This window comes from Bos mutus, chromosome 25 (genome assembly GCF_027580195.1).
Source record: "Bos mutus isolate GX-2022 chromosome 25, NWIPB_WYAK_1.1, whole genome shotgun sequence".
Lineage (NCBI taxonomy): Eukaryota > Metazoa > Chordata > Mammalia > Artiodactyla > Bovidae > Bos > Bos mutus.
The window spans coordinates 28,201,398-28,215,107 of record NC_091641.1 but is presented as its reverse complement, the minus strand read 5'-3'; the positions used below and the strand labels follow the sequence as shown (position 1 = coordinate 28,215,107).

The 13,710-nt window shown below is 44.2% G+C and overlaps 1 non-coding gene across 1 annotated transcript; it reads left to right on the top strand.

Moving 5' to 3' along the window:
* Positions 1-6,428: 6,428 nt before the first annotated feature.
* TRNAG-CCC (transfer RNA glycine (anticodon CCC)) lies at positions 6,429-6,500 on the top strand. The gene has a single exon. It is a non-coding gene; the product is annotated as a tRNA-Gly (tRNA).
* The last annotated feature ends 7,210 nt before the right edge of the window (positions 6,501-13,710 follow it).

Sequence of the window (13,710 nt, the reverse complement as noted above, 5' to 3'; positions counted from 1 at the left end):
GTCAGTAGAGGGAGCCAGAGAGACATTACAGGAGGAAAGAGTTTTGCTTTTAGGTTTGTACTGGTGGCCTCTCCAGTGCTGGGAGCATCTTTTCTTGCTGCTGCTGCTGCTAAGTCACTTCAGTCGTGTCCGACTCTGTGCGACCCCGTAGACGGCAGCCCACCAGGCTCCCCCGTCCCTGGGATTCTCCAGGCAAGAACACTGGAGAGGGTTGCCATTTCCTTCTCCAATGCATGAAAGTGAAAAGTGAAAGTGAAGTCGCTCAGTCGTGTCTGACTCTTCGCGACCCCATGGACTTCAGCCTACCAGGCTCCTTTGTCCATGGGATTTTCCAGGCAAGAGTACTGGAGTGGGGTGCCATCGCCTTCTCCACAGCTTTCCTTAGATGTAAGGAAAAACTCACTCCTATGTCTCCTCCACTGTTGATACTTTACTGTTGATACAACACGACTCCACTTCTAACAGATGTGAGGGTTTTCCACTCACCTAGCAGTTCTGTGACATCAGCTGGGTGTGATGTCCAATAATTTAATTCTGACACTACCTGGTGAGTATCAGATCCCGTAGGTTAAGGCCTCAGTCCCACAAGACTTCTTCCCACTTCAGATGCCAACCACAAATGTAGGTTGTTTCCATATGTTCCTGACCAGCCGGATATAAATCAGATTTTCTCACAACCTCCTCCTTGGATCTGATTAATTTGCTAGAGTGATTTATAGAACTCAGAGAAACATTTTACTTACTAGGTTACCAGTTTATTATAAAAGGATATAATTCAGAAATCAGTTCAGTCGCTCAGTTGCTCAGTCGCATCTGACTCTTTGTGACCCCATGGACTGCAACATGCCAGGCTTCCCTGTCCATCACCAATTCCTGGAGCCTACTCAAATTCATGTCCACCGAGTTGGTGATGTCATTCAACCATCTTATCCTCTGTCGACCCCTTCTCCACCTGCCTTCAGTCTTGCCCAGCATCAGGGTCTTTTCAAACAAAGGATTGGAGCTTCAGCTTCAGCATCAGTCCTTCCAATGAATATTCAGGACCGATTTCCTTTAGGATGAACTGGTTGGATCTCCTTACTGTCCAAGGGACTCTCAAGAGTCTTCTCCAACACCACAGTTCAAAAGCATCAATTCTTCGGTGCTCACCTTTCTTTATGGTCCAACTCTCACATCCATACATGACTACTGGAAAAACCATATCTTTGAGTAGATGGACCTTGGTCGGCAAAGTAATGTCTCTGCTTTTTAATATGCCATGTAGGTTTGTCATAGCTCAGGAAGAGCCGGATGGAAAAGGTTCATAGGGCAGGGTATGTGGGATGGGGCTTGAAGCTTCCATGCCCTGGGAAGGGACGCACTCTTCCCCAGATTGCCACATGTCCACCACCCAAAAGCTCTCTGAATCCCATCCTCTAAGGGTTCTATGGAAGCATCATTACAAAGGCATGGTTGATTAAATCACTGGTGATTGCTTCAGTCTCCAGCCCTCAGCCCCCTCCCTGGAGGTGAGGTGGAACTAAAAGTCCCAATCCTCTAATGTTGCAATTGGTTTCCCCTGGCAACAAGTCCGGCCTTAAAGGCAGTCCAAAAGTTGCCTCATTAACATAAACTCAGTTGTAGTTTAAAGGGGCTTGTTGCAAGGAAATGGCAACCCACTCCAGTATCCTTGCCTGGAAAATCTCAGACAGAGGCGCCTGGACAGAGGAGCCTGGTGGGCTGCAGTCCATGGGGTCACAAAGAGTCTGAGCGACTAACACACTTGTTGCAAATAACTAGACACTCTTCCTTTCAGTTTGAGGACTCGGAAGCTATTTCAGGCACAAAGTACAAAACTGTAGACCAAATATTATAACAAAGTGATGCTCCCATTGCTCTTATCATTCAGAAAATCCAAGCATTTTAGGAACTCTGTGCCAGAAATTGGACACAGATCTAATAAATATTTCTTATTATAAATCACAAAATCGTTGGGACTTCCCTGGAGGTCTGTGATTAAGACTCCGCTCATCCAGTGAAGGGGGGTGGGGTTCAATCTCTCGTTGGGGAACTAAGATCCCATATGCTGCACAGCCAAATTACATAAATAATTTTTTTTAATGCTTAAGAAAATCACTGTATCACACCCTGGTACTCACTCTGGTGGTTTTCCTGGTGGCTCAGCAGTAAAGAATCTGCCTGCAATGTAGGAGATGTGGGTTCCATCCCTGGGTCAGGAAGATCCTCTGGAGAAGGAAATGGCAACCCACTCCAATATTCTCTCCTGGAAAATCCCATGGACAGAGGAGCCTGGCAGTCTACAGTCCATGGGGTTGCAAAGATTGAGACACAACTGAGCAGCTAAACAACAAACCTCCAATGAGGTCCCACAACAGTTTACCCTAGAAGGCAGATCTCCAGCAAATTCTACTGGCTGGCAGGTCCTTAGAACAACTGATTTCTCTGCCATTGGATTTCAGCCCTGAAGGGTAGGAAGGGTTCTTCTTGGGTGTTTTATCTCAGTCCTAGGAGTAGTGGCTGGTCCTTATATCTGCTATTTCTGTATTCTTTAGGGTTCTCTTGTATTCAATCCCTCATCATTTGAATTTACCATATAACAATTCTTTATACAGTCGATAGTCATTATTTGGTGATTCTGTATTTGCAAATTCACCTATTTGCTAAAATTTGTTTGGAAGCCCCACAACCAATACTCTTGATGCTTTTGCTATCATTTGAAGACATGCATGTGCTCAGAGAAGCAAAAACTTTGAATCCTCTAACTTGCATGTTCCCAGCTACAGTCAAACAAGGCGATGCTTGACCTTTTTGTTGTCTCTCCTACTGCAAGTGTCCTTTTCACAGTGATTCCTACATTTTTATGCTTTTTGTTAGGAATTTCACTGTTTTAAATGGCTGAGCTTAATTCTACAGTGCTGTCTAGTACTCCTAAATGCAAAAAGGCCATGATGTGCCTTCTGTAGAGAATACCTAGTTTTGTTCGGGCAGGAGTTATAAAGCTGTTGGGTTGAGAGTTCAGTGTTAACACATCCACAATGCATATTCAATAAAGTGTCCTTTGTGTTTCAACAGAAACACAAAGCAAGGCTTTGTATTGATCAATTGGTGAAATGTGACCAGAGGCTGAAAGGAACCTATCCCTGTAATTCCTCTAGGAGGAAGGGTTAGCATTTGCTAGTTTAGTGCTTATAGCAACTTTATAGAATGTAACTAATTTGAGTAATAAAAATCGATTGTATCAAACTTTCCCTGTTCTAATTACAATGTGATTTCTCTCTCCTGATTGGATCATTCATAACACTAACATCACCTTTAAACCATTATTCCACTAATTAATTATTTCTTCCACATATTAGTAGAGTCATACCTTTCTTTTGAAAGTAATTGAAGTTTCAGAGGTTCAAAAAAGCATAATTGGAGAAGAGAACTCTCTGAAATGAATTCCACCTTTTATGTGGAAATTCTTAATTGCATATTTGAATATGCACTATCATTAAAGCTGCCTCTAGTGTTGGGTTTTTCATAATTTCAGATTTTTAAAAATCTCTTCTTGACATATTTTAGGAGAACTAAAAAGGTATTTCTTTCCCCAAAGCTTAACAATGAAAAATTAATGATACAAATGTAATTGGCTGGCCTATTATTCCACACCAACGTGGGCAGAATAGTCACTGAAAACAAAGCTGGTGAGAACAATTCCTGTGCCAGAGAAACCCTCTATTTCAAATATTTCTTTCAAATGGCACAAAGTACCAAGTCTCATGTGAACTCTCTGATGTCCACCATCCCTATTAAGAAATCCATGGCCCCATTTTTGTATTCTCTTGAGGGCAGGATGGAAAGTGGAAAGTGTTCCAAACTTCTCAAAAAGAGCAAGGGATGGATACAACTCTCACCTTAGCATTTTGTTTTACTTCCAGCCCAAACTAAGCCCACCAGCTTCCCTGGTGGCTCAGTGGTAAAGAATCCCCCTGCCAATGCAGGAGACATGGGTTCGATTCCTGGGTCAGGAAGATTCCCTGGAGAAGGAAATGGCTAGTATTCTTGTGTGGAGAATTCTATGGACAGAGGAGCCTGGCAGGCTACTGTCCATGGGGACGCAAAAGAGTTACACATGACTGAGCAACTGAACAACACCAGCAACATTCAGTTCAGTCGCTCAGTCGTGTCCGACTCTTTGCAACCCCACAGGCTGCAGCACGCCAGGCCTCCCTGTCCATCACCAACTCCTGGAGTTTACTCAAACTCATGTCCGTTGAGTTGGTGATGCCATCCAACCATCTCATCCTCTGTCCTTCTCCTCTCGCCTTCAGTCTTTCCCAGCATCGGGTCTTTTCTAATGAGTCAGTTCTTCGCATGAGGTGGCCAAAGTATTGGAGCTTCAGCTTCAGCATCCATCCTTCCAAAGAATATTCAGGACTGATCTCCTTTAGGATGGACTGGCTGGATCTCTTTGCAGCCCAAGGGACTCTCAAGAGTCTTCTCCAACACCACAGTTCAAAAGCATCAATTCTTAGGCACTCAGTTTTCTTTATAGTCCAACTCTCACATCCATCCATACAACAACGCTAAGAGGGTCTGAAAACAAGCATATGGAACCAAGCACTTTCAGATAACTGGTGCCAATGTTAAGGGAGTAAGAGTTGCCTAGGTCATAGAGACAGAATTCTTTTTATGCATATATGAATTTATTTATTTTTGGCTGTTTTGGGTCTTCGTTGCTGCATATGGGGTTTCTCTAGTTGCGGCAAGCAGGGGCAACTCTCCTTTGTGGTACATGGGCTTCTCATTGCAGTAGCTTCTCTTGTTGTGGGGCATAGACTTTAGAATGCATGGGTTTCAGTAGTTGGAGTGCATGGGCTCAGTAGTTGTGGAGTGCTGGGCTTAGTTGCCCCAAGGCATGTGGAATTTTCCCAGACCAGGTATTGAACCCACATCCCCTGCATTGGTAAGCGGATTCTTAACCACCGGACCACCCAGGAAGTCCAAGACAGATTTCTTAGGTGTGGTTTTTCCACATTAGAGCTGACATGCGATGATTTCATGGTGGGATTTCTTCATATCATTTCTGCTAAGAGGAGAAATTAAGGCTCTGGTTGGAACTAGGCTTGTGTCTTCTTCCTTCTAACCTCCTCTCTGGAACTTTTTCAGCTAGAGTACCCATTCTTTCTCTCCTATGGACATTCATGTAGTGAAACAGAGCAGGACTCTATGATCCTTGCCCCCCACCCTGTCTTCTGCCTGCCTTTTGCCTGTGGAAAACTTGAATCAAAGAACAAGTTTAATCAGAGAAGTGAGAAATGCTGAAACAAAAACAGTCAAAGGAGACTAAGTAATAATAACGTTGTCATTAAGTATAGTCAAGGACCTTTAGTTCTTTCTCAAGGGCTATAGATAATATTCTGAGCCATATCCTGTGAGCTGTCTTACAGATACAAGAATACCAGGTGGAGAAGTTAACTACATGATGACCAGACTGTACCCAGGACTTGAGCTGCACAATTCTGAGAACTAGCCAGAGAGAAATGGGAACAAGTGCACCCCAAAACTGAAGATTAACTGTACCTAAAGCAACCAAGGTGATGCTAGTCAGGCCACTGATGACCAACTGAACATGACTGCTAGGCATGACTGTGCTGTTTCTGCATATAACCTCCGCCCCACCCACCAAATCTGTCTGTGAAAGCTCTTACCCTCTGCTTGTTGGGGTTGATGGGGGAATCAGCCTTTGGACAGATGTCTGCCACTCTCCCCCTCCTCCTCCCCCACCTCAATTGCCAGCATCTGAAATAAAACAAAATTTCCTTTCCATCAACCTGGCCTGTTTACTGGCTTTTGAGTGGTCAGCAACCAGACCCCCATGCATACCTTTCAGTAATAGTAGGGCATCAGCAGTGGTGGTACCTCCTACCCCCATCTCCATCATTTCAACCCCATCCACTGGAACCCATCCAAAGAAAAGTAATTTTTAGAAAAGAAAATGATATTAACATTTACATAAAGCATAGCTCTTTTTATTCATCTGTAATCACACTAAACAAAAACCTTGTGTTTACTGGGCATGCTGCTGCTAAGTTGCTTCAGTCGTGTCCGACTCTGTGCGACCCCACAGACGGAAGCCCAACAGGCTTCCCTGTCCCTGGGATTCTCTAGGCAAGAACACTGGAGTGGGCCGCCATTTCCTTCTCCAATGCGTGAAAGGGAAAAGTGAAAGTGAAGTCACTCAGTCGTGTCCAACTCTTAGCGACCCCATAGACTGCAGCCTACCAGGCTCCTCTGTCCATGGGATTTTCCAGGCAAGAGTACTGGAGTGGGGTGCCATCACCTTCTCCGTTACTGGGCATACCCAGCTTCAAATCAAAGCACCCCCTTCCATTCAGATCAAGGCTGGAGAAATTCCATTAAGAAAGAAGGCCTCTGGGGGTACTTCCCTGGTGGTCCAGTGGTAAGACTCTGTGCTCCCAATGCAGGGGGCCTGGGTTCAATCCCTGGTCGGGGAACTAGACCCTACATGCCTCAGCTAAAAGATACCGCGCAACACAAGGAGGATCGATGATCCCGTGTGTCGCAACTAAGACTTGTTGCAGCCAAAGAAATAAATAAAAAAATATTAAAGAAAAAAGAATGGACTTCTCTGGTGGTCCAGTGGTTAAGAACTCACCTGCCAATGTAGGGGACATGTGCTCCATCCCTGATCTGGGGAGATGCCACGTGCCTCCAGTAACTAACCCCTCGAGCCACAACCAATGAAGCCCACCCACCCTAGAGCCCTTGCAGCGCAACAAAAGTCACTGCAAGAAGAAGCCCTCGTATGGCGACTAGAGCGTAGCCCCTGCTTGCCACGACTGGAGAAAGCCCGAAGCAATGAAGACCCAGTGCAGCCAAAAATAGATAAATAATAATTTTTAAGAATGAAGGGGTCTGGGCTGAAGGGGTGGGTGGGTGAGAAAATGTTGAGACAAAGAGGATTAGATTAGAGTTTTTGTTGCCAACCTCATTTCAGGTGACAAGGAGTCAGTCTCTGGCTTAGTACCCACACCCTCAGAAACAAAAGATGTCTCAGAGGTGATATTGAAGGGACTGGAGGAGCTTCCATGACCTTTTCTGAAGGTCATGGGTTTTTTTTTTTTTTTGAAGCTGATTGCTTCCTTCGTTTGTTGGAAAACAGACCTGTTGGTCTTGGAGCCTATTCAGCACAGTAAACTTTTGTCAGTAGAAATTTCCAGATTAGTGAAACAAGATAGAAGATTTTAGACACTGCAGCCCACTTGATGGTTCTTATTAAGTCCTCATTCATTTAAATAAAATGAAATAATAATGGTTATAATACGCTTCCCTGTAATCATCTTAATGTGTATTTAATGTGATCCTTAGTTGTGAATTGAAGCTCAGTTCCCACATCAGTACTTTACTCCCTGCTGAAAGAACTCCTAACAAAACTCTTTTCCGTTTTAACTCAGCACTACATTCCCTGGTTATCCTCCACTGTTCAGGGATATTAATGTCCCGTAAACCTGTTAATTCATTATTGCCAGAGGGCTCGGAATCACAGCTTGCACAGATGATGAAGCATCAATGAAATGAATGAATTTATCTCACAGCATCTCTTCTCCTTTGAAGGCCAGGCAAGTTCTTTAGCATTTTTACCTAATTAGATTGTCTTTAACTGCTGCATTTTTTTTATTGCTTTTAAGAAGAGACAAGTATATACCGATCTACATAAAACCATCTCAACTTTCAAAATATTCATTGCTCTTCCTTTCAACTCCCATTAAGTAAATATGTTGAGCTCTTTCATAAACATCACCATAGATTTTTGAGGATATTTGCCTCTGTCTATATAGGTTGTTACCAATTCTCAGCCTCACTGGCTTTCTGTGAGGAGAAAAAGAATTCATGTATTAAAGTTGTTAGTAGAAAATTGACACATGCAGCGAGCTCTCCAAGAATGTCAATCCCAATAGCTGTGTTTTAAAAATTTAGGATGCCTGGACTTCCCTGCTGGTCTGATGGCTAAGACTCTGCACTCCCAGTGCAGGGGGCCCACGTTCAATCCCTGCTCAGGGAACCGGATCCCACATACCACGACTAAGCACAGTCAAATAAATATTTTAAAAAACAAAGCAGGATACCCTTGGGAGTTCCCTGGAGGTCCAGTGGTTAGGACTCAGCACTTTCACTTCCCAGGCCTGGGTTCAATCCCTGGGCAGGGAACTAAGATCCCATAAGCCACAGGGTGTGGCCAAAAAAAAAAAATTAAAAATAAAGATACGGGCTGCTCAACTCACTTCAAATTTCAGATGAACAGTTAAAACTTTTTAGTGTAAGCATGCCCAAATACTGCACCAGGGTATACATACACTAAAAATAATTCATTGTTCATATGAAATTCAAAATTAAATCTGCATCCTGCACAGATCAGATCAGATCAGTCACTCAGTCGTGTCCGACTCTTTGCGACCCCATGAATTGCAGCACTCCAGGCCTCCCTGTCCATCACCAACTCCCGGAGTTCACTCAGACTCACATTCATTGAGTCAGTAATGCCATCCAGCCATCTCATCCTCTGTCGTCCCTTTATCCTCCTGCCCCCAATCCCTCCCAGCATCAGAGTCTTTTCCAATGAGTCAGCTCTTCACATGAGGTGACCAAAGTACTGGAATTTCAGCTTTAGCATCATGCCTTCCAAAGAAATCCCAGGGCTGATCTCCTTCAGAATGGACTGGTTGGATCTCCTTGCAGTCCAAGGGACTCTCAAGAGTCTTCTCCAACACCACAGTTCAAAAGCATCAATTCTTCGGTGCTCAGCCTCGTTCACAGTCCAACTCTCACATCCATACATGACCACAGGAAAAACCATAGCCTTGACTAGACGGACCTTTGTTGGCAAAGTAATGTCTCTGCTTTTGAATATGCTATCTAGGTTGGTCATAACTTTCCTTCCAAGGAGTAAGCATCTTTTCATTTCATGACTGCAGTCACCATCTGTAGTGATTTTGGAGCCTAGAAAAATAAAGTCTGACACTGTTTCCACTGTTTCCCCATCTATTTCCCATGAAGTGGTGGGACCGGATGCCATGATCTTTGTTTTCTGAATGTTGAACTTTAAGCCAACTTTTTCACTCTCCACTTTCACTTTCATCAAGAGGCTTTTGAGTTCCTCTTCACTTTCTGCCATAAGGGTGGTGTCATCTGCATATCTGAGGTTATTGATATTTCTCCCGGCAATCTTGATCCCAGCTTGTGTTTCTTCCAGCCCAGCGTTTCTCATGATGTACTCTGCATATAAGTTAAGTAAGCAGGGTGACAATATACAGCCTTGACAAACTGCTTTTCCTATTTGGAGCCAGTCTGTTGTTCCATGGCCAGTTCTAACTGTTGCTTCCTGACCTGCATACAAATTTCTCAAGAGGCAGATCAGGTGGTCTGGTATTCCCATCTCTTTCAGAATTTTCCACAGTTTATTGTGATCCACACAGTCAAAGGCTTTGGCATAGTCAATAAAGCAGAAATAGATGTTTTTCTGGAACTCTCTTGCTTTTTCGATGATCCAGCGGATGTTGGCAATTTGGTCTCTGGTTCCTCTGCCTTTTCTAAAACCAGCTTGAACATCAGGAAGTTCACGGTTCACATATTGCTGAAGCCTGGCTTGGAGAATTTTGAGCATTACTTTACTAGCGTGTGAGATGAGAGCAACTGTGTGGTAGTTTGAGCATTCTTTGGCATTGCCTTTCTTTGGGATTGGAATGAAAACTGACCTTTTCCAGTCCTGTGGCCACTGCTGAGTTTTCCAAATTTGAAAGATCTTCATGACCAAGATAATCACGATGGTGTGATCACTCACCTAGAGCCAGATATCCTGGAATGTGAAGTCAAGTGGGCCTTAGAAAGCATCACTAGGAACAAAGCTAGTGGAGGTGATGGAATTCCAGTTGAGCTATTTCAAATCCTGAAAGATGATGCTGTGAAAGTGCTGCACTCAATATGCCAGCAAATTTGGAAAACTCAGCAGTGGCCACAGGACTGGAAAAGGTCAGTTTTCATTCCAATCCCAAAGAAAGGCAATGGCAAAGAATGCTCAAACTACCGCACAGTTGCACCCATCTCACACGCTAGTAAAGTAATGCTCAAAATTCTCCAAGCCAGGCTTCAGCAATATGTGAACCGTGAACTTCCAGATGTTCAAGCTGGTTTTAGAAAAGGCAGAGGAACCAGAGACCAAATTGCCAACATCCGCTGGATCATCGAAAAAGCAAGAGAGTTCCAGAAAAACATCTATTTCTGCTTTATTGACTATGCCAAAGCCTTTGACTGTGTGGATCACAATAAACTGTGGAAAATTCTGAAAGAGATGAGAATACCAGACCACCTGACCTGCCTCTTGAGAAATTTGTATGCAGGTCAGGAAGCAATAGTTAGAACTGGACATGGAACAACAGACTGGTTCCAAATAGGAAAAGGAGTACATCGAGGCTGTATATTGTCACCCTGCTTATTTAATTTACATGGAGAGTACATCATGAGAAATGCTGGGCTGGAGGAAGCACAAGCTGGAATCAAGATTGCCGGGAGAAATATCAATAACCTCAGATATGCAGATGACACCACCCTTATGGCAAAAAGTGAAGAGGAACTCAAAAGCCTCTTGAAAGTGAAAGAGGAGCGTGAAAAAGTTGGCTTAAAGCTCAACATTCAGAAACTAAGATCATGGCATCTGGTCCCATCACTTTATGGGAAATAGATGGGGAAACAGTGGAAACAGTGTCAGACTTAATTTTTGGGGGGTCCAAAATCACTGCAGATAGTGATTGCAGCCATGAAATGAAAAGATGCTTACTCCTTGGAAGGAAAGTTGTGACCAACCTAGATAGCATATTGAAAAGCAGAGACATTACTTTGTCAACAAAGGTCCGTCTACTCAAGGTTATGGTTTTTCCTGTGGTCATGTGTGGATGTGAGAGTTGTACTGTGAAGAAAGCTGAGGGCCAAAAATTGATGCTTTTGAACTGTGGTGTTGGAGAAGACTCTTGAGAGTCCCCTGGACTGCAAGGAGATCCAACCAGTCCATTCTAAAGGAGATTAGTCCTGGGTGTTCTTTGGAAGGAATGATGCTAAAACTGAAACTCCAGTACTTTGGCCACCTCACACGAAGAGTTGACTCATTGGAAAAGACCCTGATGCTGGGAGGGATTGGGGGCAGGAGGAGAAGGGGATGACAGAGGATGAGACGGCTGGATGGCATAACCAACTCGATGGACAAGAGTTTCGGTGAACTCCAGGAGTTGGTGATAGACAGGGAGGCCTGGTGTGCTGCAATTCATGGGGTCGCAAAGAGTCGGACACGACTGAGTGACTGAACTGAACTGGACATTCTACCTGGAAACCCTAATCCCTCCCCTACCCTACTTTTCAGAAAATTTCCCCAATTTTGCTCTATTTTTTCTCTAACAAATTTGGTTAAGGGAATTATGTAAGAGTCATTAGGATGATTTCCTTTTTTTTCCTTAATGAAGACCACAATTTCCTCTAATTTAGGCAGGAATTAGATTTTTTTTTTTTCCAGAAAAAAATCATTGTGAACACAGATCCATGCCACAAGCACATAGTTTAGTGCCTGGCCCATAACTGTGCTCAATAAATACTGATCAACTGAATGAATGAATGAAAAATTGCCTGGGTTAACAGCTGGTCCTGTCGCAGTTTGTTGAGATATGGGTCCTTTGATTTCAGCTGATGTGATCAATTGCTGTTAGCAATTGAAAGGATTACAGAGAAGTAAGACATGAATAATAGCCCTCCAAAGATGTCCCAGGGGTTGCGGTGGTAAAGCATCCGCCTGCCAATTCAGGACAAAAGAGACAAGGGTTTGATCCCTGGATCAGTAAGATTCCCTGGAGTAGGAAATAGCAACCCACTTTAGTATTCTTGCCTGGGAAATCCAATGGACAGAGGAGCCTGGCAGGCTACAGTCTCTAAGGTTGCAAAGAGTCAAACAGGTAAGATCTCAAGACGTGGAGGTTAAACTGCATTATCCAGGTAGGATGAATGTGATCACAGGGGTCCTTCTAAGAGGAAGAACAGATGAGTTGGAGTCAGAAAAGACTATGTGATGATAGAATGACAGAGAGAGAGACTGGAAGATGCTTCAAAACTTACTTTAAAGACAGAGGAAGGAGCCATCCAGGAATGCAGAGGGCCTCTAGAAGCTGGAAAAGGCAAGGAGATGGATTCTCTTCTAGGGCCTCTGAAGGGAAGGCAGTCCATGAGTTCATTTTAGACTTCTGACCTCCAAACCTCTAAGACAACAGATCTGTGGTAACTTGTCACAGCAACAATAGGAAAAGAATAATACAAGGGGAATTTAAGTAATAAACAAAGCTGTGTGCCAGGAACCTGCCTAGTGGAGACAAGTCTGACAGAAGATTTACTTGGAACCAGTAACAAGGAGGAGGAGTGTGAAGGGATGAAGATCAGTACATGAGCAGATAGCAAAGGTCAAAGGACACGGAAATTGGCAGAATCCCCAAAACTGAGGAGAATGGGTGGATTAGTCAGCTAGGGCTGCCAGAACAAAATACCACAGACCAGGTGGGTTAAACAATTTATTTTCTCACAGTTCCGGAGGCTGGAAGTCCAAGGTCAAAGTGTCAGCTGTCTTAGTTTTCTCTGAAGCCTGTCTCCTTTGCTTGTAGGTGGCCCCCTTGTCACTCTGTCCTTTCATGACCTTTCCTCTGTGCATGCACTGCTCTCATGTCTCTTCCTGTGTCCAAATTCCCTCCTCTTACTACGACACCAGTCAGATTGGATTGGGGCCTAGCCTAAGGGCCTCATTTCAACTTAACCACCTCTTTTAAGTAGCAATTCCCTGGTGGCTCAGATGGTAAAGCATCTGCCCACAATGTGGGAGACCTGGGTTCAATCCCTGGGTTGGGAGGATCCACTGCAGAAGGAAATGGCAATCCACTCCAGTACTCTTGCCTAGAAAGTTCCATGGATGGAGGAGCCTGGTGGGCTACAGTCCACGGAGTCACAAAGAGTTGGACACTACTGAGCGACTTCACAACTTCACGACCTCTTTTAAAGCCCTTTCTCCAAAGACAGCCACATTCTGAGATACTAGGGGTTAGGGCCTCAACCTATGAATTTTCAGTTCAGTTCAATTCAGTCACTCAGTCGTGTCCGACTCTTTGCGACCCCATGAATCGCAGCATGCCAGGCCTCCCTGTCCATCACTGACTCCCAGAGTTCACTCAGACTCACGTCCATCGAGTCAGTGATGCCATCCAGCCATCTCATCCTCTGTCGTCCCCTTCTCCTCCTGCCCCCAATCCCTCCCAGCATCAGAGTCTTTTCCAAAGAGTCAACTCTTCGCATGAGGTGGCCAAAGTACTGGAGTTTCAGCTTTAGCATCATTCCTTCCAAAGAAATCCCAGGGCTGATCTCCTTCAGAATGGACTGGTTGGATCTCTTTGCAGTCCAAGGGACTCTCAAGAGTCTTCTCCAACACCACAGTTCAAAAGCATCAATTCTTCGGCACTCAGCCTTCTTCACAGTCCAACTCTCACATCCATACATGACCACAGGAAAAACCATAGCCTTCACTAGATGAACCTTTGTTGGCAAAGTAATGTCTCTGCTTTTGAATTTTATGGGGACACAGTTCAGCCCATAAGGTAGGGCTGACAAATTGAGGAAAAGAAAAAAAGTCAC